Here is a 25,504-nt window from a genome sequence, read left to right on the forward strand (position 1 = left end):
TCCAGGTCCGCCCACGCTGTTGCACATAGCACGATTGCTCTCCTTTTCGTCTCTGACTAAGGCTGCCTTGCAGTGGCAGACACCAGGTTTTCTCTACCCATTTGCCTGGTGATGGACACTCAGGGTGTGTCCATGTCTCGGCTGCTGTGAACGAGGGTGTGCAGACAGCTCTTCGAGACAGTGACGTCATTTCTTTCAGACACACACCCCGAGAGCGATTGTGGAGGGATAGGTAGTTCTGTTTCCAATTTTTTGAGGATCTCCGTACTGTTTTCCACAGCGGCTGCACTGATTTACGTTCCCACCAACAGTGTACCGTGGTTTCTTTTTCTCTACAGCCTCGCCTCTCTTGTCTTTTTGAAGAATGCTTCAACGATGTTGACTTGGGTGTTTTCTCTGACCAGGAGGCTGAGTGTCTGGGATGTTTCACATTTTGTTTGTTCTACTGTAAGGAGAGAGAAAAAGGCATGGTGAACCACACTGGACTTTGGAAGCTTCTGCTCCCCACAGACTCGTATGCCCCCCTTTATTGGCCAGAGCAAGACACGCGGCCAAGCCTGAGTGAGGCCAATGGGTGAGGGATATAACATCCTTTTTCAGGGAGGAGGAGGGACTGACTGCCTGTAACCAGGGGCCATTGTAGCACAGGCATTCAAGCAAGTAATTACAGGACTGGAGAAGTATCACAGACTTCTGCACGGTGCTAGGAAGGAAAGGGGCTAACTCTGCCTGGAAGTTGGGGAAAGCTTCAGGGAGGAGGTGACATATGAGTTGGTCTTGAAGAATGTGTATGAGTTCACCAGGCAGAGAAAACAGAACATTTAGGTGGAGTGGAAGGCAAATGGCAGGACATGAAACAGTGAAACAGCCTGGTGTGTTCTCAGGGGCTGGAGCACGCAGGTGGGGCGTGAGGTGGAGGAACCATCTCCTACGGATGGACCAGGCCAGGACGTGGGCACTTTGACCGTCAGGCTGGGCATTCGGGGCTTTTCTCCAGGGCTGCAGGAGAGCCACGGAGATCTCTGAGCTGGACGTTGGGATGCTTTTATCCTAACTGCAGAGAAGCAGCCAAATAAAAGAGGGCCTTAAATCGGGGAGAATCCCCCGAAGAGGCGAGGCTTTTTGCACTGGAGACCACATAGCAACCATCTCCAGGGATCCACCTTCAGGGAGCAGGCAGGAGTGGACAGGGGCGCACCAGGGCCCGCGGTCCCAGCGGGGCTGAGCCCCTCGGACCCGCCTGACCCCGCGCCACCCCCTGCGCCGGGAGAGAAGCCCCTCCCCGGCCTCCGGAGGCCTGGCGTGGCGGATATTTGTCTGTGATACGATTGTAATTTGGGCCCCTTTTGGCCGCAGTAAATTGTCCTGTTTGCACAGCGCCAGGCTGAAATAGCCCGGCGCGCGCGCCCCAGGAAATGAGCTCACGGCCGGCCTGGCCGCCGCGGAGAGCGCACTGCAGCCGCCCCGGCGCTCCAGGCGCCCCCGCCGGCCCCGTGCGGGTGGAGCTATTTTTTCATTTGACCGACTTAAACAGGTAATTTGAATTATGATGATGAAAAAGTGCCCCAAAGTGTTCCGTCTGCCACCGAAAGCTCAGAGCAAAGGGACAGACGCTGCAACGGGGCTTTGGGAGCTGCAGCATCTTTTAGGAGCCAGGGTGGCGGAGGAAGGACGGAGGCTTAAGTTGGAGACGCGCTTCTTGGGCCGCCTCCCAAACGGCGATAAAGAAAGCCAAAACCCGCCGTGACAAATTCCGATTTCACAAAAATGACTTCTCAGTTGGACCCTTCAGCCACGGGGAAGGACATCTGAAGCACAGTCACACCCACCTTCCCAGCCCCTGCGTGCAAGGCCCACGGGCTATTTTCATTTCTCCAGGCTCTGGCGGCACTTGACCCCTACGCGTGTACACTCGTCAGCCTTGTGATAATCGTGGCATGTGTGCAATTCCGTGCTCCTTTTCCCATATGCTTTTAATTTCTAAATAGTCTCCTGTTATGTCATGCTCCGATGTACCGTGTTCCTAGTGGTATGGTACTTCTTTGGATGTATAGTATTAATAGTATGTGCCACATCACTTATAGGACCATCTGCCGATGTTGGCCGGAGAAGGTGTCTCCAGTTTTCCCCATCATAAATAACATGGCAGTAAATGTCTCTGTAGATATAGAATTGCTCTCTCTTCCTGATGAATTATTTCCTTAGCATTAATTCCCAGGAGGAAGATTATTGGGCCAAAGGCTATGAACATTTTTATGTCACTCGGTATTATTGCCAAATTGCTTTCCGAAAAGGTTGTCTGATAATTTACGTTTTAAAAGGAGGAGTTGCTCTGGCTGGTGTGGTTCAATGGATTGAGCCCCGGCCTGCAAACCCGTGGGATTCCTGGTCAGGGCACCTGCCTGGGTTATGGGCCAGGTCCTCAGTAGGGGGCGAGTGAGAGGCAACCACACATTGATGTTTCGCTCCTTCTCCTTCTCCTTCTCCTCTCCTCTCTCTAAAAATAAATAAAAAATTTTAAAAAGTTTAAAAGGAGGAGCTAACCAAACGTGTGCACTGCACTTTCTTATCCACACGCAAAGGCCATGACCTTGAGGATCAGAAGAACAGGTCCCTGTGGGCAGCTCCAGGCGGGAGAAGAGGTGCACATGAAGAGGGAGGCGGAGAGGCGGGTGCCCTGTGCTCGGTGTCGGCACTTTCTGGAAGGGCAGGTTTTCTGGGTTTTGGACTCCTTCTCCTACCTGTTCTGTTCTTTCCGTCAGATGTTTAAAACTTGTCACTCCCAAACCCCTACCTTCCCGTCCACCCTCAGTGTCCCTCCTGCCAGGGCCACCTTCTGTCCACTTCCCCATGGTGTAGACATGGGAGGAAGACTCAGAACCATAAATGAGACTCTGTGAGGCGTGTGCTTTCGGCTGATGAGCGATGCTTTGGTGAGGTGGACCGGCAGGGAAGGAGCCCCAGGGCAGTGAGGGACAGTGTNACAGGTCCCTGTGGGCAGCTCCAGGCGGGAGAAGAGGTGCACATGAAGAGGGAGGCGGAGAGGCGGGTGCCCTGTGCTCGGTGTCGGCACTTTCTGGAAGGGCAGGTTTTCTGGGTTTTGGACTCCTTCTCCTACCCGTTCTGTTCTTTCCGTCAGATGTTTAAAACTTGTCACTCCCAAACCCCTACCTTCCCGTCCACCCTCAGTGTCCCTCCTGCCAGGGCCACCTTCTGTCCACTTCCCCATGGTGCAGACATAGGAGGAAGACTCAGAACCATAAATGAGACTCTGTGAGGGGCTTCTGCGCCCCCCTGGATGGCACTGACACGGCCGACCCACCCAGACCTGCGTCTTGGACAAAGTTGGGGCCCCTCATTCCCCAAGTGGCTACAGAGGAGCAGGAGTCAAGTCTGTCTTCCTGGAGCTCAGTTGTCCCCCATCAAGTGCTTGCTTCCTCCAGTGTCGCCAGGAAAATAACACCAGCGCCCATGATGTCAGCTGGGGTGACACCAAGGCCATTGTGGGAGAAAAGACATCAGGACATTGAGTGTTTGTGAGGTGGACAGGAGCTGCTCTGTCTTTGGTTGCGTCTCCTCTGGACCCAACACGGTGCTGCGGGCTGAGCTGGGTGAGACCCCTCAGAGTCGCTGCCAGGGTAGTGGGTGTGGGAGCGAGCTCCCAGCCACACGCAGCACGGCCAGGGCCCTGAGAACAAACCCTGTAAGGGCTGGAGGCAGGGGCAGTCTGCCCCAGCTTGGGAGTCAGGGAAGCTTCATTGTTAAAGTGAATTTGAGTCCAGCTTTCAGGAGTGTGTAGAACTGTAAAACCTTGATGGGGAGACATCCTTCCAGGTGGAAGAAACAGCAAAAGCCAAGGTACGGAGGTAAGAGGTGAGGGGAAGGGCTTTCACCCATCAAAACAACCCCTGAACATCTGACGGCCTCTAAGCTCTTCAGTGTCCTGACAACGAGCCTCCCCCCAGCTCATCCTGGACAGCCGTCTGTCTGGCATGCAGGAAGGTCAGAGAAAAGGTCTCCACATTGGCCGGCTGCTCCTGCCAATGGGAGGGGAGCTCTTTCGTAGGACAGGCCTGCATTGAAGGCCCAGCTCTGCTCCCCACAGGTTGTGTGCGCTTGGGCAAGTGGTAACAGCTCTGACCCGTGGTTTCCCGGACCATAAAATGGGGATAGTGGTCACTGTGCCCCGTATCCACTCCCCCAATTTTCCCTCACCGCTGCTCGTACTCTCTTGAGGAATACGAAATCCAGGGGCCCGCCCTTTGGGAAGTTCCTCTTGCTGCCCTACATTGTAGGGACAAGGGGGCTCTAGACCACAACCAGGGTCACGAGGGGGGCAGGGAGGGGGGAGGGGAGCAGGGAGGAGTGAGGCAATCAGAGTTTGCTTGTTTTACTGGGGAATCTGGGAGAACGTGATGAGCAGTTCAATTTTCTGAGGCCCACTGGTGCTCCCTGGCTCCTGTCTGCTCTAAGCCTCTTCTCCAGCTTTCCTCTCCATTCTGGGAGTGCCCCCAGCCCTTCCAACAAAGTCTAGGTTTGCTTAAGTCAGCTGGAGTCGAGGTTTATGGCTCGCAGTCAGACACTCCTCCCCACTCAGCACTTCTACCGGACTCCCAAGGTTGTCGTAGAGATTAAAGACAGCCATGTGTGACAGGCACACCGCAAGGGTGCTGGAGAGGCTGCCGTCACCACTATGGGTCTGAGTTCATCTTCACAACAGCACACGCGTGAGGCAGGCGGCACGCACCCACCCATCAAACGAGGGAACAGGCCCAACGAAATCAAGCGGCCCTCCTGAGTTTCTTTTCTAAATGGCAGGGCAGGGGCTCAGCCCCAGATGCGTGTGACTGCAATGTCCCGGAGCCACACACTGTCCCTCACTGCCCTGGGGCTCCTTCCCTGCCGATCCACCTCACCAAAGCATCGCTCATCAGCTGAAAGCACACGCCTTCCAGAATGCCTGCGGCGGCTCAGGCACTGGCCCAGCCGAGCAGAGCAGGATCCAAGAACACGGATCTGGGGTGGGGAGGGGCCATCCCAGCCCCCCACGTGAGCATCCTGCAGCCCGGGGCTTGTCCCTGCTGTCTCAGGTAAAACTTTGGAAACCTCAACCCCTAATTACCGCCTGGCACAGGGCTCCCAGTGGTTTCCGGGTGGCTTGTATTGACTCGCGCTGTCTTCATAGGACATGGGTCCAGGCTAAATTTAAGCACCGTCACAGACAATTTAACAGCTTTCTGTGGGGGGGTAATTTAATGGTAAACCATAATTACCGATACAACTGATACCTTAATTCCCAAAACAATCTGTGGAGGTGTGTGGAATTCAAATCAGTCCAATTAGAATTCCATCTCCTCATAATAAAATACAGCATAATTGCTAATTGCCCCCCTGGCTCACAATATTTTAAGGCAGAAAGTTGGGTTTGTGTTTTAATATGGCTTTTATTTTAAAGTGTTTGTTTTCAATTTTGGACCATTGCCCATGAGAGGGAGAAGATGTGAGTCTCTACTCTGGGCTCCCGTGGGGCCTCGGTGCTTTTCCCCTTGGGAAGGGCAGGAGGCCCGGGAGAGGGCCGGCCACACAGGGGGCTCCACGCACATCAGAGGTCCATCAAGACCGGGAGACACTGCCACAATGAGCCACTCGGCTTTTAGGCACTTTGGCGTCGACAAAGCATCCTGATGAGCACTCGAGTCAGACAGGCAGGGGCTGAAAGCCAGACCGTAGGGTGCGGGTAAGTTATTTACCTGCCACACGACTCAGGATTCTGGTCTGTAAAATGGGTATGCTCATTGCCCTTCCTCGTGGGGTTGTTAGGAATCTCGGTACAGTGCCTGGCACGCAGTGCGCACTCCAGAAGTGGTAGCTGTGTTATATCACAAAGTCACTCATTTGTGCTTCACCACATCCCGAGAAATGCATGCACGCAGAGGCGTACTCAACACCGTGTGTGCCAGGCATGGTTTTAGGGGCTGGCTCTCAGTGTGGGGGAGAAAACAGTCAACGTATTAGGTCAAGCCCCTGCCTTTGTGTCACTTCCATTCTATTGGGGAACCGTTGATAATAAACAAGTGAAGACATAAAATACTTCTAGCCCTTCGTGAGTGATGGGCTCTGGTCCCTGTGGTGTGGCCATGGAAGACCTCCCTGGGGAGGTGGAATCCGAGTGTATCCAGCTTGAAAGCTGGATTTGGAGGAGGAAACTGGGACTCAAAGGCCAAACTGCAAGCCGTGTGCACACACTGTAAACATCTGGGAAAGATGCACTGGGAAGGGCAATCTCAGAGGAGAGGGTGGGTGGGCAGGCAGCAAACGCCCCGGAGCAGGCACGGAACCCGAGGGGCTGTGATCATAGCTCTCTACCTTCGTCTGGAAGACGTCCTCAGGATCTCCTGGGAGTCACAGTGGCAGAGAAAGGGCTCAGGCAGTGGCGTTAGAGACACCTGGCTCCAGATCTTGGCCCAGGACCAACTTGCTATGAGGCCTGATTCAGTCTCGTTGGCTCTCCCAGGCAGCATCTTCCGCCCTGAAAAATGAGAAAAGAAGACACGTCACAGGGTCATTGGCAAGGGTTGTATGGGGTCACATGTTTCAAGAACGGGGCCTTCAAGAAGTTCCAAGTCTGTCCCCCTACTGAAACTGAGGCCCAGAGAGAGGAAGTGACTTGCCCAAGGTCACACAGCAAGTTGTGATGGAGAGGAGGCAGGTTTTGGTCCAGGGTTCTTCTCACCCTTCCTGGCAGCCAGGAGGCGGCTTCTGCAGTGCCCAGGTAGAGGACTTCTGCAGGACAGTTGCTGACAGGCAGCAGGCCAGAGGGGAAGTTTCAAAGGAGAGAGGAGGGGAGCAAAAGAGGCACCCCAAGTTGATGTGTCCCTGAGTTAGTGCAAAGTAAGGGACCCTGCTTTCGAATTTGGGCTTTTCTTTATGTGTAGCTGCGTTGGAGACACAGGGTGGGGCAGAGCTCTATCTGTCAGGGACTGGGGGAGGTTGGAGGGATGGCAGGGACTGGTCTGGAACCGAGACCTTTTGCTCCAGGACAACCCCCTCCCCCGAGAAGCCCTCTGGATTCCCAGACAGGCTCTCCCCTCCCCATTTGACAAATCCCACTTCCCAGCTGAGATCCAAGGGGCCTCCAAGATTAAAAACCTGGTCACCCACTGGTTTTGGGGCAAATGGCTCCTATTACAAGAGGGCTCCAGGGGCCTGGGAACCCAGCACGGGGTGGGCAGGCGCCTGCTGACACCATCTTATCCAAGGCCGGGGCCATTCACTGCCCACGTGAAGGTGGGGGTCTGGGGGCCCCCTGAGCACCCGGCACCTCACAGTAATTACCACTCTTTGGCTGGCCACTGCCTACACCACCCCACAGATGAGAATCTGGGTCCAGGCCGAACAGGGCTTGGCTTGCTGCTCAGGAGCTCCCCTTCCCAGGACTGGGGCCTGGGAAAGGGGGGTTGGGGGTGGATTCGGACTTCCAGCAGCCTGTGGGAGAAGCAGTGAGATTTGAGGACAGGGTGTCTAGAAACGGGGGCTGACAGGTGGGGAAGTCCGCTGGGGGTTAATCCACATTTTTAGCCAACAGACCCCTCCCGCTTCCTCTGAGACCTTCTGGGTATAATTTTAGACTTCTGGGTGCCCTAACGCACAACTTCCGTGACAGCAGATGTAACTGGCACACCAAACAAGCACAGCTCCTAGTTCTATCAAAACGCGACTTGACTTACGTCCCCCACCTCTTTTTAAATTTTCCTCCGGGAGAGTAATCTCCCATTGCTGAACGAAAACTCGCACAGGCCTGTGACTTTCCTGCTCACTCCTAGGGACAAGAGCGTCCTGAGGTCACTTGGAGTCACAAATACCATCAGTTCGGATGCCCGAGTTTCTGGGTTCTGTGCCCTGGTCCTGTAGTGAGACCAGTCCCATCGAGTAACAGCAACTGAAAGGAGACAGCGTCTGCATTTGTACTCGGACACAATTCTCCCCGACCCGTGCCTTCTGCAGACTCTGATTGGGGGCCCAGAGGCGGCCGGCACTGGCTGCGGGAGCCCCACGGATACAGGAGGCAGCCTCGTCTGCATGTGCGCAGACCTGCGCTCAGCCACTCACCTCCCAGTGCCCAGAACCTCAGTGGCATCCTGGATAAGAAGAAACCCAGTTACATCACTGCTGAGGCGACAATCGGGAAGCATGGTGCTCTGCGCTTCCAAAGGCCACGCCCCACGTAACCTTCGGCGGTGCGCATTTTACAGACAGTGCAACCAAGCCTGAGAGGCCCACTAACGTGGCGGTCAGAGCTTGGGATCTGGCCAGAGTCTTCAGCCCCAATGTCGGCATTTTCTCTGCTTCACCACCAGCGGCTTGTGCATTTAGAGCCAGGATCTGACTCTCTCCTTTGTTGCACATGTGGGAGAAGAGCAAGGCTGGGAATTTGTACTCTGAGAAATCACCAGGGAGGGAGGGTGGGCAGAGCGTTTGCCCACAAGCAGCTTTAGAAAGCCACCAGGCTCAGCCCAGGAAAGCTGCACAGAAAAAGGCAGCTTTTGACGCCAAGGGTTTGAGAAAGCATGTAAACCTGCAAGTGCTGTGATATTATTGGTGAGAGGAAGAACTATGAAGATTCTTCGGGAAATATGAAGATTTGGAATTATTAGGAATGAAAACTATCCAGAAATTGTAGGGAGCAGCACAATTGCTACCAGCAACGCCCAGCTCACATTCATCCTTTTAACCACTGCAAGGTTAGGAGAGATTTTCTTTCCCCCCCAAGAGTTCAGAAAAAAGTCCCAGAATAGATCCTCATTGGCTCTGCTGGGTCCTGTGTCCCTCCCTAAACCAATCACTATAGCTGGGGCATTGGAGGACCTGATTGGCCAGTCCTGTGTCACATGATTGGTTTGATGTGCGGCAAGCTGGACTCAGCTCCCCCTGAACTACCTGTACTGCTGTTGGGGAAAGGGCTGCTACCAGAAGGGGGACCAGGGAAATGGGAAATTACAGAGGAAGAAGGCTTTGTACAGGTGAAGGATTTCTGCTTTATAAATTGGCAGTAGGAGCTAATGGATGCTTTTACACAGGGTTCAGGGAGGTGAGTCAGGCAGCAGTGAAAGTGTTGCTTTTTGTGACTTTTAATCATGAGATGTCAGTGAAACCTACTTAGCAATGTGGCGTAATGATCAAGAAGGTAAGACCTGACCCTATCACTTGCCCGTGATTTTGAGGAGGTTACTTAACAGTTCTCTATGACTTGGTTTCCTCATCTACCAAATGGGTATCATCATAATAATAACTGTTCCCAGGCTTTTGGCGCAGACTAAATAAATTTATATACATAAGGCGCTTAAAACAGAACTGGCCCAAGTTTCTGCTTCAGCTCCCAGGAGTCAGGGCACCTCCGGCTCTGGCTGCACAGAGCTGACCGGCTGGCCTGGCAAGAGCAGCCAGCCGGAGCAGTGCCCACTGCCCTCTGCAGCCTCTCGTGGCTGATAAACAGGAAGGTGGCAGGGCTGCCCAGGTGCCCGTGCCACCCCCACAGCCCTGTGTCTGGCCCCAACCCTCGTCTCCACTCGGGGCTGCGGTGAACTTGGATGGTGCTGCTCTCGCTGCAAGCCACAGACCGTCACAAATTGCCCTGTGGTGAGTAGCGAGCACATTTATAATTGATGAAATCGGGGGCAAGAGCTCATTGCCGAGATGTTTAGTAAACAAGAGGCTGGCCCGTGAGTGGGGTGAGGGATGCTTGAGAGAAAACAAGGGGACAGAAAAGGAGGGGGGCAGCTGAGAGTATTTAAAAGGCCCCACTTGTCAGCTTTTGTTTTTATTATTAAACTTATTTTGCAAATTTCCAGTCCTGCAGAAAAATTGCAAGAATATTAGCAACTGCCCTGGGCCTACCACCCGGAGTCACCCATTCTCACACTTTGCCACATTTGCTCTCGATCTTCCTTGCTGCATATATGTATATCTAATATAATAGTGTACACATTATGATTTTTACTCTTTCATTCTGCTGGACCATTTAAGAGTAGGTGCAGAATTCGGGACCATGCCCCCTAAATATTTCAAGCGAATTCTTTTCTGTATCTTCAGGAGACTAGTCAACACCAGGAAATGGAATATCAGCAGAATCCTGTGATGTCATGTATAGCACGGTCCATTTTCACATCTCACTGGTTGTCCAGTACTACCCTTTATAACAGCCTTTTTTTTTTTCGGTCCAGACTGACAAACTCTTCAATAGTCAGGGGCTCAGGGAACCGGCCCCAGCGCCCGCCTGCCGCACTGCCAGCCAGGGCTCCACAGTCAGGTGAGAGGGAAGACCAAGTGGGATGACAAGGGGGGCCCTGAAAGCTTCTTCCAGAGGGTCCCAGGGGATGTGAGTCCAGGTGAGCCGAGCGGAAGGGGTACACACAGGTTCTCCAAGGTACCAGGAACCCAAGGGAGACAAGAGCCTCCCACAGCTCCTGTTGCAGTGCCCAGTCCCCGTGCCCAGATCAGAGGGGACAGGAGAGCTATGGTAGAGAGATGCGGAGACAGCCAGGCTCTCAGGCACAGATGCTGGCAGGAGAGAGACAGCCCTGTCATCTGAATGTTAAGTGGCTCCTCTGCGTGCGCAATGAGCAGGCGCTTGCTGCCCCCTTGCTATGAATGGAAAGCTCTTTGAGGTGCTGGAGACGAAGCTGGCTAGAGCCCTGCCGTAGCCTCCTGGTGTTTTCGTGCCATTGGGAGTATGACAGTTTGGACTATTGTTATGAAAATTGTCACTTCTCTACCCACCCACCTGCCCCCACCCACACACTCACACACCTGTTATAGGGGTGTGTGTATTCTTCCCCACCCCGCTGACACTGAACTTGGCCATGACACCTCTTTGGCCAGTAAAACGTTAGCAGCGCATCAGGAGCATCCTCGAACATGCTGTGAGGTTCAGCTTGGCTTTTAAGTTCCTGAGGAATGTGCCCTGGAGCCGCTGGTCCCTGGTGAATAAAGAAATACCTGGAGCAGATCTGAGCCTGAGCCACAGCCTGGAAGCACAATGCCCTGGCTGACCGACCCACTGGCTCATAAATGAGAAGAATGAATATTTGTTTTAAGCTCGAGTGTTGGGATGATTTGTTATGCGGCATTATTTCAGCAATAACTGACTAAGATGGGCAGAGACGGAATGAAAACAAGCCAACTGGTGAGTGTATGATGTCAGGTGGCGATAAGAACAGGCAGACAGAAGCTGGAGAAGGGGAAGAGAGAGGCAAGTGCTCTTGCAGATAGAGCAGTGGGGAAGGCTGTCTGATAAGGGAGCCAGGCCTGGCAGAAGTGGGGGGATGAGTAATGCGGTTATCTGGGGTGGGGGATTTCAGGCAGAGGAAACAGCAAGTGCAAAGGTCCCGAGGCAGGAACAAGCTTCGTGAAGGAGCAGGACTGTGTGACTGGAGCAGAGGGAGCCAGCCAGGGGCCAGTGGGGGTGACAGGAGAGGGCTCAGGAAGGGGGCTGGGGACAGAGCTGGTGGAAGGGACATGGGATTTTATTCACCTCGTCTAGTGTTATGTATATCTAGCTGCCTGCTGAAAAAGCCAGGGGACATGTGAAAAAGCAGAGCTGGGGTGGGAGGGGCCCACCCACATTTGGCGACTGTAAGGACAGCACTGGTGGAAGCTACAGTCACGCCACATCCTGGGCCCTTCCCAGCCCTCGTTCTGCTTTTCCTTGAGGTGCCCCCGCCTCACCTGTGACTTTTCCCACCCGAACTGCCCTCCCACTGCTCCATCACCCCCACCGCTGCCTTCTCTGCCCCGCCCCTGACTGGACCCTCTCCAACATTCAGGCCTCACCTTTCTGCTCCCCTCAGTCAGCCCGATCTCATCTCTCAAGGTGAGGAAGACTCCCAGCTCTCCAGCCCCTCCCTGTGCCTGGGACCCTGGGCATTACGTCACTGTCTAGACATGTCCCCCTGGTGGCCTGTGGCTCTCTCACACTGCCTTGATTTAAGCGGAGCCCATCACTGGGGGAGGGGCTCTCAGAGGACCATCTGAAACCTCGGAGCCCCCGAGGCCCCTCCAGGAGTCTGCTCCAGTCCACAGTTTGGCACCGGCTGGGCTACTGGCTTCATTGTTCTAAAATGCTGATTTCAGATGTCACTCCTCGTCCCCTGCCTTGGGCTGCCGCTCTTCCCCAGGGGACCAGGAAGCCCCTCCCGGGCGGGCACAGCAACACTCCTCCAGCTGGGCCTCCGCATACCTCTTCCCCCAGGTACCCCCTCCCCTGCAGCCTGGTGGGACCCCCACGCCCCTGCTCTGGCCTCCAGCACACTTTGCATCCAGGCCTTTGCCTTACCTAGTGATCAACAGGTATTTTCTGAGGACCTACTGTGTGCGAGGCACTGTCCATGGTACTAAGGAGCAGGGGATGCGCAGCAGAAACCTGTCCTTATACAGTCTACAGTCCCCAGAGCCCCCTGGGGCACCTCAACACCCCCTGCATGCTCCTTCCTGCCCCTCCCTCCAAGCCGGGCCACTCGGGGCCTCAGTAGCCAGTGCGGCTCCTGCCAATGGGCTGTCCTTAGGCATATAGGCATATCTTGCTTTGTGCCTGATTATTTTTTCAGATGAACATATCCTTTTTTTTAATTTGTTAAAATAATGTGTGCCTCCTTTCCTTAAAAAAAATGTGTTTTCAGCTGCTGGCCTCCACATCCCCTTCCCAGCAGAGAACAGCGGGCGTGAACCTTGGTTTCCCCGGCAGCAGAGGAGGCCCAGGGACCCCACAGCGCTCTGGGTGTGAGCTGTGCCTCAAACAGCCAAATCAAAGCCTTTTCTGAGAGTAGAAAATTCTTCCAGGGACAGAAAAGAGAGAACACAAGAGAACGGAGTTTTTGATGGAAGCTGGGGAGCTCCACAGAGGGGAGTCCCAGAGCCTAGGAGTCCAAGCCAGCGTGTCAGAATGCAGAGCCCTGACGAGACACCAGGCAGCCCTTACCTACCGGCTGCATGGCCGCAGCCTCTCTGAGGTGCTGCGTTTCCCCGCGAGAAGGGGCACCGCCACACTTTGCAGGGAGCAGCCAGTGCCACGAAAACCCTTCGTAAACTGTGACATGGGCACAAACATGGCAGCGTGCTGCTTTCCAGGCACAGGTCTGGTCTGTGTACTGCCTCCGGCACTGGGTCTTGAGCCACTCAAGGACGAGGACCACGTTTATTGTTGTGTCTTCTCTGGGTGCCCTAGTGCCTGGCGCTGGGCAGGCAGGAACACAAACGCATCTATTATGCACCTGCTGTGTATTAGACACCCAACGGGTCCTGCACGTATGGATAGAAGGCACCTCCGAGCTTGGGCCCACCCTCTACACAGATGGGAAAAGCAAGGCTCGCAGACGTGACTTCACACCCCCAGGACACCCCCAGGTGGGACCGGAGCCAGCACTCAAACACGAAAGAGTCAGTGAGTGATGAAGGAAGGGGGATGGGGCAGTGGTCAATGTGAACAGGCACTGATCTATGGTGATCTTAACCTTGACTCTGGCCAGTGGCCATGTCAGTATTGCTGTCTCTCTGGGGGCTCTCAGGAACCTCCAAGGAGCCCCCCTCAACATGCAGGGCATGGAGGGCAGACACCAGGGCCCAGGGGTGGGCTGCCCAGCTTTGCCACCCTGTTCCAGGAGCGCCAACTTCTCCCCAGGGCACAGGACGTTGCTCCCGGCTCCTCTGGCCCAATTTCGTGCAGGCTGCTCTGGAGTGGCAGCGTCCCAGCACGCTATAAATAGCGTCTCTCCGGGGCCCCAGACGGCCAGTTGGCAAACACTGTAATTTGCTGAAAAGTTTGGAATGTGTCTAAAAATGAAGAAGGCAAATGAGACCAGCCTTGAGGGGGTGCGGCCAGCACATCCAGTTCAGAGAGGGCCTGAGCCACCGTCCTGCTCCTCGCCAGCGTCTTTACGAGGGCGCTGCAGGCCCGGTGTCAGGGAGAGGGGACAAATGTGGGCCTAAGAGGTAAATATTATCGTTTCCACCCCGAGAGGCCGCCTCCTGTATTGGCCTCACCTCCGACCTTCCTGTCCCAAGAAGGAGAGAGGCTGCTGCCCCTGCTTAACCCTTTCTTGGACTGCGTAAACCAGCAGGGACCTGGTGAGCACACAAGGGTTGTGAGAGCCAAATAATTTCATCCAGCTTCCCCAGCTTGCAAGTGAGGAGGTGATGTAACAAAAACCCAACAGAAAGTTGCTTTTGAACTACATTTGGGTCAACGTCCCTTGGTTCCCAGTTTAGTGCCAACTGAGTCTTAGACTCCCAGCCTCCTGGGAAGGGTCCCCTCTCATAGGGATGAGGAAGGGAGCTGTGGCCCCACTGAGTGTTGACATGGAAGAGGCCCTGAATCCTCCTGAAGTTCTGATCTGACCCTCCCTGAGCTCCCAGGAGGCATAGCCATTGTTCTCCTCGGGTCCTCAGAGGCAGACTCATCCTCACCCAAGAACCAGGGAAAGGCTGAAAGGGAACTCACTGCTCTACCCCCAAGCCAGGGTCAGGGCTTCTCCCCACTTCAGGTAGAGCTCACAGATTAAGAAGCCATCCTTTTGGCCCTGGCTGGTGTGGCTCAGTGGACTGAGTGCTGGCCTGTTAACTGATGGGTTGCTGGTTCAATTCCCAGTCAAGGCACATGCCCAGGTTGTGGGCCAGGTCCCAAGTAGGGGGCGCTCAAGAGACAACACAACAATGTATCTCTCACACATTAATGTTTCTTTCTCTCTTTCTCCTTCCCTTCCCCTCTCTCTAAATATAAATATATAAATATATAAATATATAAATATAAATAATGTAAGTGGCTTTTTTTAAAAGTCATTTTTAATTTTTCTTTGTGCTTTCTTGGGGTATTTGACTTTTCTCTGAAGTAAGAATCAGAGCAGTGAAAACAGTGGGGGACTGGGTGTCAGGAATTCCAAGAGGGAACCCAGAGCCTGCACTGTCTTACTCTGTGACCATGAGCAAGTCACTTCCCTTCAAAGGGCTTCAGTTTACCCACATGTAGAACAGTATGACAACAAATGCTTCCATTTACAGAGGATATAAATGTGGGCTTTACATTTATTCCTTCTCTTCGTCCTCATAACAACCATATAGATACAGGATATATTTTTATCCCATTTTACAGATGAAGAAATTGAGGCAGAGAGAGTTGGTAAGTTGTCCAAGACCACACCGCTTTTTAAAAAGCTTGAAACCCACTGCACGAGATGTTCTGAAGTCCCTTTCAGCCCTAGTAATTCTGCTTTGGGTGGCTCCAAGCACCATAGGAACTAGCAATAATTCAGCTGGTAGCTCCCAGCTCCTGTCTGCCAAGAGGCCTTGTTTGAGGCAGGGCCAGGCAGGGAGCAGGGACAGTTCACATCCATAAAGAGGCTGTACTTCGAGAATGAGCCAGGATACCCTGGTCTTGGCCCATCAGCTGTGGCCATATTTCTCTCCATGGAAGGCACCTACCCTCCTTCGGGTCCACCAGCCAGGAATTGTGGCTGAAAAGCGACATCTAGTGGCCAGTTGTAGAACTTTAGGCTTTATTTCCCCGAGGAAGTTCTAGAGGACCATGAAAAACGGGGAGAAATATTATATTATAAATATTATATTATAAATATTATAGACTAGGACAGGTAGCTAAATGATTTATAGAGATTTAAAACAAAAGGCACCAGAGCCTCACCCCAGACCTAGAGAACCAGAACTCAGGAAGAAGAAGGGGAGAATCTGTCTTTTAAGTCCAGCCTAGCTGAGAACCCCAAGTAGAGATGGCTTTTTTGGGGGGTAGGTACCTGTGCTGGTCAGAAGAACTTAGCTGTAGCATCTCCAACTGGTCTTTCATTTCTGTCTGAGCCACCAGAACTTTCTAGGCAGCGGACACAACTAAATCCATTAGGCATTATTTACAAAAGGAACTCTAGCTGCACCTTACATTTGATTTGTGCTTCATTAGGAAATCAAATGATCGCTGGTGGGGAAAAATGTTAATATGAAAATGGAATCAGTCATTTTAGATCAACGTCAATAAAATTTAGCCCATGGATAGAGGATACAAAAGAGTTTTCTTCTCTCTCTTGAATGCAGTTCAGTTGGGGGTCAATTTTGCCTCCTGGGAGCATTTGGCAATGTCTGCAGACATCTTTGGTTGTCACAGTGGGGGTGCTGACATCTAGTGAGCAGAGGCAGGGGACGCTGTTCAATGTCTTGCAGTGCACAGGGCAGACCCCCCCCCCAATAAGAATGGTCCAATCCAAAACGTCAGTAGTGTGGAGGCTCAGAGTCTTGCGTGAGTGAGCACTGCATATTTAGGCCTCCTGAGGGCAGAGACTCCGATTCCTTCACCCTCCCTCCCCCCAGGACCTGGCAAGGACCAGTGTCCCAGTCCACCCTGGATGACGGGAGTGCAGGGAGAGGCGTTTGGAGGACAGATATTAAATGAGGGCACATCTGAAAACCTCCATAGCCCGCCCACAGCTCTGGGTGCATTTCTCCAGGACATGGACTTCCTAACGCTGAGAAATCTCACTCTCCGGCTGGGCAGGGGCCAGCCAGGTCGCATACCCACTGGGAAACAGGGGAAGCGGAATGACAAGGGGAGCTCAGCCCCAGGACAAAATGCATTCAGCCTCAGGTCTCCCAGGCTGCGCAACCCTGGGGCAAGTCACGGAACTTCTCTGTGTCTTAGTCTTCCCCTGTACAGGGAGGCCAACACACATCCCTCCAGGTCATGGTGAGAGTTAAATGGCTTCACGTGCATGAAATGCTCCGCCCAGAGCCTGGCCCTGTGAGCGCTCCTTAAATGTCAGCGCTTACTGGCATCAATGCCATTCGTGTCTGGACTTGGTTGTGTGTGGCCGCTTCACTGCCAGAGACGAGCTCTCGCCCACGTGGCATTTGAACACGAGTCATAATGAAGCATAACTAACGGATGCAGCAGAGAGTCAAAGGGTCCTGGGCCCACTGACTCCAAACCTAGGAGGGAGGGGCCTGAGAATGTCCGATGGCAGTAGCTCCTGGGTGAAATTGGGCAACCTGGTTTTAATAGAAAAACATTGGAGTTTGGCTGCCTGGGTTCAAATCCAGACTCTGCTGCTGATTGACCAGGTGATCTTAGGCAAGTTACTTAACCTCTCTCTGCCTCAGTTTCCCCACCTGTTAGAAACCTGTCCAGCACTACTCTGGCACCCAGTAGGAGTCAGCAAAGGGCAGCTACTCCCTGTCTCTTCTCTAGCTCTATAATTGGTGACTGTCACCCTCATCTTCCATACAGGGCCTATCTCCTGGTCCCAGAGTTTCCCTCAGATTTGTCCTGTTTCTCAGCCCCCACTGGTCTGGGGGGGCAGATGTTTGTCACCCACTGGCACCTCACAGGTTTCTCCAACTCTCCCGCCCACTGCCTCGGTGAACCCTTCAAACAGCAGCCACCACAGAGCCCACGCTGTGGTTTGCCGTTTTGAAAGCATTTTCCTCACTAACTCATCCCATCAGCCTGGCTCCCTGCCGTCCTGACCTCCTTCAACCGAAAGAGCATCTAAGAAATGTTACTGGTCCCACCGATGTCGCTGTGGTTGGGGTCCACAGCCTTGCGATCTGAACTGCTCATATTCTGAGCTCCTTGCAAACCTCAGGCCACCCAATGTCAAGCTCAACATTCCTTCCCATCAGAAACACGCCTCTGCACCCCACGCCTTGGGACTCCCCCATTCCACCCGCTCCCCCTGGCGACACAGTGCCCAGGTACAGGCAGGAAGAAGTGGCAAAGTTTCAAGATTTCATTTGTAATTCTTTGCAGATGAAATGTCAGAAATATTGGAAAGACAGAGGCATAAATCTGACCCTAATATAGCACAGAGCTTATTAATGAAGAATAAATCACCGAGGGGCCCCTCCCTGGAGTGTTCCGCCAGGGCCCGTGGGAGGGGATGGCATATTTATGTGCAAGTGGATGGGGTCTCTTACTTTCTCAGATATATGGCCAAGGCAGATTTGTCAGGGCAGTAGCCTTAACATCAACCAATTATATTTTTTTCTAGTAAAATTAATCTCTTCTATAGAAATCTCCTAAGCATTTATTGGATTAGGCCCACATCCAAAGGTAGAAAAACCACACACATACACACACACACCACTGTGGGACTCCGCATCAGGCTCGGACCTAGAGCAGCATTACACCCCCCAGCCCCCAGTGGCTCTCAACTAAGAAATTCAGGCAGAAGGGGCTGGAGGGGCCAACCTTCACTGCTCAGCTGGGTAAACGGAGGCCCAGAAAGGCAACAGCCTCACAGTCACAGAGGCGGCTGTGGTTGGTGTGAGACAAGACCCCCCAGGCCCTTTTCCCGCCCCCCAGAGATGTCTACCTCCTAGTCCCCTGATGGCCCTAAGGTGACTAGGTTGCCTTACCCAGCAAAAGAGACTTCCCGGTGTGATGGTGTGTAGGATGCCGAGATGGGGAGACTATCCTCCACGGGCCCAACAGAATCAGAAGGGTCCTTAGGAAGGAAAAGGGGAGGGAGGCAGGAGGGTCCGGGGAGAAGTGAGGACAGAACGGAGGCCAGAGTGATGTGAGGCCCTGAGCTGAGGACTGTGGAGGCTTCTAGAAGCTGGCAGGGGTCAGGGAGGGCTGCAAGGAGACTTCCTCTCCCTCAGAGCCTCCAGGAGGAAGGCAGCCCACCTGACCCCTTGATGTGAGGGCTGCTCGCCTTCAAACTGGAAGATGTGTGTGTCGCTCGAAGACACTAACCCATGGTTTATTACAGCAGCAGGAGGAAAGTGACAGAGTGTTAGAGAGAAGCTTCGACACTGCCAACTGCACTGCCAGCGTCTGTAAACTGTGAGAGAGGGGCCCCTACCCCGGGCCACACCCTGCGTCATCCCTGGCCCCCCCGGGGATCTCCTCCTGCCCAGAGGCCACAGCCCTTGCCTCCCACCTGCGCCTCGCTCACTGTCAGGGTCTCCGTCCGGTTCCTGTCCCCTCCTTCTGCAGCCTGACCCACCTCAGTCTTGGGAGGGGCAGTCACTCCCCGCGCAAAAGTTAGCACTACGCCCTCCCTTCTCCCATCCACTCCCCTCAAGGATTTTCTTACCTCTGAGAAGCTAAGGAGACAGACTATGATCTTGTCCAAGGCATTTCCCCCGCAGCTGCTCCTGTTCTCAGCCGGCGTCCCCACCAGCCCTCACGGCCTCAGAACCAAAAAGTGAGCCGCCCCTTCTCCAGGCCTCCTTGGGGGCCTGCTCCAGCCTGGATTCCTCTCTCCATCCCTGGTGCCTCCGGACGGAGATGTGGCTCAGAAAGCTCCCAGAAAGGAGCACCTTGGAGGCAGACCTGGCTGGCGGGAGGAGGGGCAGGGTGGAAAGTCGTGAAAAAGAGGTTGGGGACGGCCTGCCTAGCCTGGCTGGCGGCTTATTAAAAGGGCATATTCCCGACACCCCATAAATGCCCCCTGGCCAGGGCTGAGCCCCGAGGGTGGGCCCAGGAACTGCAGTCAGACATGTGCCCAGGGTAGGCCCGACTGCATGGAGATTACAGAGTGGAAAGGGCTGGGAAGCCAGCGCTCCTGGCTGAGCCCTGCCAGGTCAGCTGGGGGTTATTTAACCTCTCCAAGCCGCAGCGTCTCTTCCGTGCAGTGGGGGGCCCTGATACCCACGTGACAGAAATCATGAGGGTTAACGTAAATACCTAAAGCACAGAGGCAGAGGCTGTGGGTGCCCTGACCGTGTGCCCTGGGGCCCCATCACCTTGGAGCCCCAAATTTCTGACTACCCGAGGGCCAGAGAACAAACGCCCCCATCCCACTCAGCAGGCTCACCAACCCCAGAACGGAATTGGTGTTGAAACACCCTGGCTCCCTCATCCTTCAGGCAGGGCCGCTCGAAGGTGTGGCTCCCACACCCCTCTCCGACACCCCACCCAGTCCCCCGGCAAGGACAAGCCCCAGGTGCCCACAGGGTAACACCCTTTGCAAATGGCCTCCCCTGCCCCACTTCCCCCTCTCCTCCCGAAGTTTAGGTGAGCAACTCTCAAAAACAGCTTGCCCTTGCGTCCTTGTCTCTGGTCAGTTCCCAGGGGACCCCAGGTTAAGATTAAGCCCCAGCACGGGTTCCCGTGGCCGAGAAGCGAGTCCTCTTTGGCTGCCAGTGGGGAACTGAGTTAGCCCAGCCCTGGCGAAGTCACCGCAGGTCCCTGGGCAGTGCCACGGCCCGGAGGGCGGGTGTGCAGTCCCTACTGTCCAGGCACCAGCGAGGACGGACCCCACCTGGCTGGAAGGCCATCGAGGTCCCAGGGAAGACGCACGCCCTCCCCTTGCCTAGGTTCCCAATGTCCGCTAGCTGGACACTCCTCTCCCTGGATCCCAGGTCCCCCAGATCTGGAATCGCCCCTACCCACCACTGTCTCGAACCCTGTCCCCGTGTCCTGGTTCTCCAACACTCCTTGGAGACACCTCACAGCCACAGCCTGAAGCTGCCGTGCCAAGCCCCCGCTGCCTGGGTCCCTGCGGCATGAATTCTAGCCCCCAGGGGCACTGAAGTCACCTCCCAGAGAAATCTCTATGATTTCATCTTCTATTTAATCTTTATTTCTCCTCGTACTTTTTAGAACTTCAAATAATTTCTCATTTGTAGCAACTAGGAAGCCATAAATCGCCCCTTTATGTCTGAGGAAAATCAATTGTTATTTGACACTTTACCTTAATATTCCTGACTTCCTTCAACTGTAATAAAGCTTCCATCTGCCTTTTATTTTACAGGCAATTAGTAAGTCACCTTTTAAAAATTTTTCCACATTTTCTATCAAATGAATGCCAGGATCGAAAGGGGAGAGCTGTTTTATGGGATTGAACTCACCGAGTAGAAGGGGTTTATCTGTAGCCTTCACCGTACCAACACTCATTACTGGATTTTATTGATTCGGGGGCTTTTTAACCCTTAGCAATAATACAGGTGTCACCAGCCGGCGGCACTTGGGAGGGGGCGGGGACGCTGGGAGGGGCAGGGAGAAACCCGGAGACCCGAGCTGGAAAGGCGGGGAAAGGAGTTCTAACCCTTTGAAATGTGATCGCCCAGGGCCCAGCCGCACTCTCAGAGCTAAATCACAGCCCAGACGCCCTCTTTTTCCTAGTTTGGGTTTTTCCCTTCAAATTATCGAAGGGAATGTGACACTGATGCCCTCCTCCCAGGCCCCCCATCAAACGAAAGAAGACCATTCTTGGGGGTCCAGGGACCTCGGCCAGGGAAGTGAAGGCGCCTCTGAGGCTCAGTTTCCCAGCTGCAAAGTGGAGTGAAGAATCTCCCTCCATCCCCCTCACAGGGCCGCTGGGCTCTACCCATTGGGCCCCGTTTGTGAGGAATGCTTGGAAGACCATGTTTTAAAAATATATTTTATTTTATTATTTTTTTTTTTAGAGAGAGGGGAAGGGAAGGAGAAAGAGAGGGAGAGAAACACTGATATGTGAGAGGAAGATCAGTTGGCTGCCTCTTGCACGTCCATGGGGGTACGTGGCTAAGACCCAGGCATGCGTCGTGTCATGACCAGGAATCGAACCAGAGACCTTCAGCCTTGCCGACGACACCCAACCGAGCCACACTGGCCAGGGCTGGAAGACCATGTTAAGAAACTACTTGGTGAACTACAGTTCACCAAGAATACAGGAGCCCTGCGTTCCTGCACGGGTCGCCCACCCATGACGCCAGCCCTCTTTGTCTGGATGAGGGGTTTGTTTTGACCAGTCCCTTCCCACCCATCTCTCCGTGCCTGAGCTAAACAGAAAAAAACACCTCTGACCCTAGCGTCCGATGCAAGTGGACAGTAAGGTGGGTAGGTTGGGGCCTTTTCTGAAACCGACGAGTCAGTGAATGGTCAGGCAGCCCTCGCCCCGCGCTAGGGACTGATTCAGCACTAGGTATTGTGTTAACTCATTTACTCCTCCCAACAGTCCTCGGAGGTGGGGCTGTTAGGACTCCCACTTCGCAGATGAGGACACGAAGGCAGAGACAGGGTAAGTCTCGCCTAAGTTCTCAGAGCGGCTCCCAGGCAGCCTGGGTCTGGGCTCATGCCTCCAACCACTGCGCTGCCTCTCTGGAAAGAGAGCCGGGAAGAGCCAACAGCTGGAAACAGGTTCGCTTGTCCCCGGGGGACAATCTTCTCAGCATTTCTGGCTCAGAGCTTCTCGACCACTATGTCAGCACACATCACCCTGATGGATGCCGTCGTAGTCATCATATTCCTAGTTTTAGAGCAGCGAGGTCTGTATATGATGGGACTTTTTAAAAATCAGGGCAGATTTAAGTACTGTCACTGCCACCCATTTGCCTCGCTACGGGCTGTCCTGACTGCAGGAGGAAGTGCCTCAGGAGCAGCCAGCGCCAGCGCTGTGCACGGTCCCGACGCAGATTCTCGGGGCAGTGGGGCACCACTGCACATCATCACAAGGTGCGGCAGGGCCGGAGAAGCAAGAACTGCAGCTCTAACTTTATAGGGGAGTGGGTGAGACCTGAATGTTTTTAAAAGCAACGCTGTTTCACGTACTCCCTCTCTCAGTACTGCTGCCCCAAGGGCACTGCTGACACCTGGTGGCCAGGAGTAGAATTGCAGGCCTAGTATCCGCAACGGACCAGGCAGGGTCTTCCTATCTGCAGGCCCCAGAGAGGAGCTACATCCCCAACTCCAATAATCCCATCTCCCCTAATTTCAAGTCTCTCAGTCTGAGATTGCCCCCAATCACTATCTTCTCTAACCCCCATCTCTCTTTGCCTGGTTCCTCAAACACAAAGCAAACACAGTTGTTTCCACCCTTCAGAGACACCTTGCCTCTCAATCGAATCCACCATGCCAAAGGGTCCTACATGCTCTCATAGCAGGAAGCAGGAGAGCAGCCGCGTTTGGGTGAGTCGGGAAGACCCCTTGAGGAGGAGGCCCTGAGGATGGGTAGGAATTAGCCAAGGAGACAATAGGGGTAAGACACCAGAGGAAGAGGGGACAGAACCGGCTTTGCGAGAAAAGGACACAGGCATATTTGTACCAGGATGCACTCTGTACTGATTATTCCGTTTTATCCTCACAAACAACCTGATCAGAGAACTATTATTGCTCACATTCTAAGGTAAGGACATCATGATTCAGGAAGGTAAACGTATCTGCCCCAGATGGTCAGACACATACACAGTGGGGCTAGTGTGTCCGACGTGAGATATGGAGGGTTTGAGCCGACACAGATCGGGATGAGCTGGGTTGCCCAGGAAACTCAATGAAGGTGCAGGGTGGCTTTCTGGCCCCCTCATCATCCTTGGCACTGAGTCCTGCCCTGTCCTCAGAGGCACTGCCAGGATGGATGAGGGCCTCCCCAAGGCAGCTGGCACCAGCTGGACTGTGCTTCCATAAGGGACAGCGAGGGCCGCAGACATTGAGATTTACGATGGCCATGGCCTTCATGACTTAATGGTCAGGAGTTGCGCCATTTCATCTCATCATACAGTTTTGTCTAGAAATAGCTGCAAACCTCCACTCCAGGGTGGCTCTGGGTCATGAGCGGGTGACCTGTGTATCTCCTAAATCATATTAATACGCGGGCCAGCAGGCCTGTGCCTCCTTCCTTCCCTCTGCAGAGTCTCTCACCATCCTCCAGTCTCTTCCTTCCATAATGTAGAGGAACGCAGAGGCGGGACTGGAAGGCCGCTCGGGTGTGGCCCCATCTGCCCACCCAGACAGCCAGGTGAACTGTCAAGGAGCAGCAGGTTGGCTTGGCCTCGCCCCCACCCTCCAAGATTAACTTAACTACCTGGCCCCCCTCTCCCCTTCCATCCATGTCTTCTTCCTTCTCCCCCTCCCCACTCTCTCAGCCTCATCTAGCTGTCTCTGCACATCTTTCAGGGCCTCCCTGGTCTGGGGCTGCCTTGCTGAGCAGTTCAGATGAAGGCATGGCCCCTTCCTCCCAGAGGACTCAGTCCTTGAGCAGGACCCCCCAGAAGACCTGTATGCAAGGGGAGTCCCTGTGCTCCCCTCTGCCCTCCTCCCAAGTACACATGTGGGAACCCCTCTCCACACCTGCCTCCATGTCCAGGGGCTTGCTTTAGGGTTCTAGGGGCCCAGGGAATGAATGGAGACAGAGAACTTCCCGTCCTGGGTGCAGGCTGGGTGCTCCAACAACAGGGTCTTGGGCACAGGCTGTGGGACAGGCTCAGCGGTGGCCACTGGCAGGTGATGGCGCTGGCAGGTCCTCACTGGTTCTTCCCACCCTCCACTCACCACCCACCTCTTCCTGACTCACAGAGGGGCTTTGTGAGTCCCCAGACCTGTCCTTAAACCCAGCACCATCTTTGCTACTCCTCCCCATGTTCTCTCCTGGGGTCCCACCCTACATCCTCTTGGCCCTCCACACACACAGAGAAAAGGGTCCTTCACTTGTCTCTCACAATAGAGCTTGACGGCCTGTTAAAAGCCAAATCCAAATGATTAGCAACAGACAGCTGCCTCTCTCTAGAGGCTGGGAGGCTGGTCTTCAACACCCCCCCCCCAGGAGGTGAGAGGCAGTTACACCCGCTCTGATGGAGCCATGCCCTCCCCTCAGCCTCATCCCCCAGAATAAGCAGCACATAGCAGAAAGGAAAGGAAAATAGGCCCGTGTTCACACCAAAACAGGAGGTGGCTCCTGCGAGCCCCCAGAGGGCCCACCACCTCAGAAGTATTATTAACACACTAGCTTCCTTTTACCAGCACTGGTTATCATTTTACCTTTGTAAGAAGCCTTCTCGGACACGGACCCTGTCTCTTTCATAGCCAGAAGGCGAGATCAGCATTAGGAATAACAGCTGCCATTAAAAAAACACCCGCCCNGGCTGGGAGGCTGGTCTTCAACACCCCCCCCCCAGGAGGTGAGAGGCAGTTACACCCCCTCTGATGGAGCCATGCCCTCCCCTCAGCCTCATCCCCCAGAATAAGCAGCACATAGCAGAAAGGAAAGGAAAATAGGCCCGTGTTCACACCAAAACAGGGGGTGGCTCCTGTGAGCCCCCAGAGGGCCCACCACCTCAGAAGTATTATTAACACACTAGCTTCCTTGTACCAGCACTGGTTATCATTTTACCTTTGTAAGAAGCCTTCTCGGACCCTGTCTCTTTCATAGCCAGAAGGCGAGATCAGCATTAGGAATAACAGCTGCCATTAAAAAAACACCCGCCCTGTGCTGGGTGCTTTCCATATGGTCTCCCGTGTAATCCTCACACCGACGCTGAAAGGTAAGCACCATTATCCCTACTTCACAGGTAGAGCTCTGAGAGGTCAGCTTGCCCAAGGTCAGGCAGCTAAACTTACCAAGGAGGGGCTAGAGTCCAGGTGGGTCCTCGCTCTGGTGGGATAGATAGGTGCTTCCGGCTGTTTTCTGGGATGTTTGCGCAGAGGCACAGAGGGGCTGTGGCGCTGCACTCTGCCAGCAGAGGGCGCACCCGGGCCATGGAGCCCGGCAGTTCGCAGACTGGCCCTAAAAGGTCCTGCCTTCTTCAGCGTCTGTAG

The 25,504-nt window shown here is 54.1% G+C and overlaps 1 long non-coding RNA gene across 1 annotated transcript; it reads right to left on the reverse strand.

The window, feature by feature from the left end:
* Window positions 1–343: 343 nt before the first annotated feature.
* Window positions 344–25,386, reverse strand: LOC119002303 (uncharacterized). Its single transcript, XR_005069723.1, has 3 exons — window positions 25,307–25,386; window positions 6,367–6,529; window positions 344–442 (listed from the first exon to the last, which is right to left on the reverse strand). It is a non-coding gene; the product is annotated as an uncharacterized LOC119002303 (long non-coding RNA).
* Between the last annotated feature and the right edge of the window lie 118 nt (window positions 25,387–25,504).

The sequence above is a fragment of the Sturnira hondurensis genome, unplaced genomic scaffold (assembly GCF_014824575.4).
Source record: "Sturnira hondurensis isolate 20B ecotype Veracruz unplaced genomic scaffold, ASM1482457v3 Scaffold0001221, whole genome shotgun sequence".
NCBI lineage: Eukaryota > Metazoa > Chordata > Mammalia > Chiroptera > Phyllostomidae > Sturnira > Sturnira hondurensis.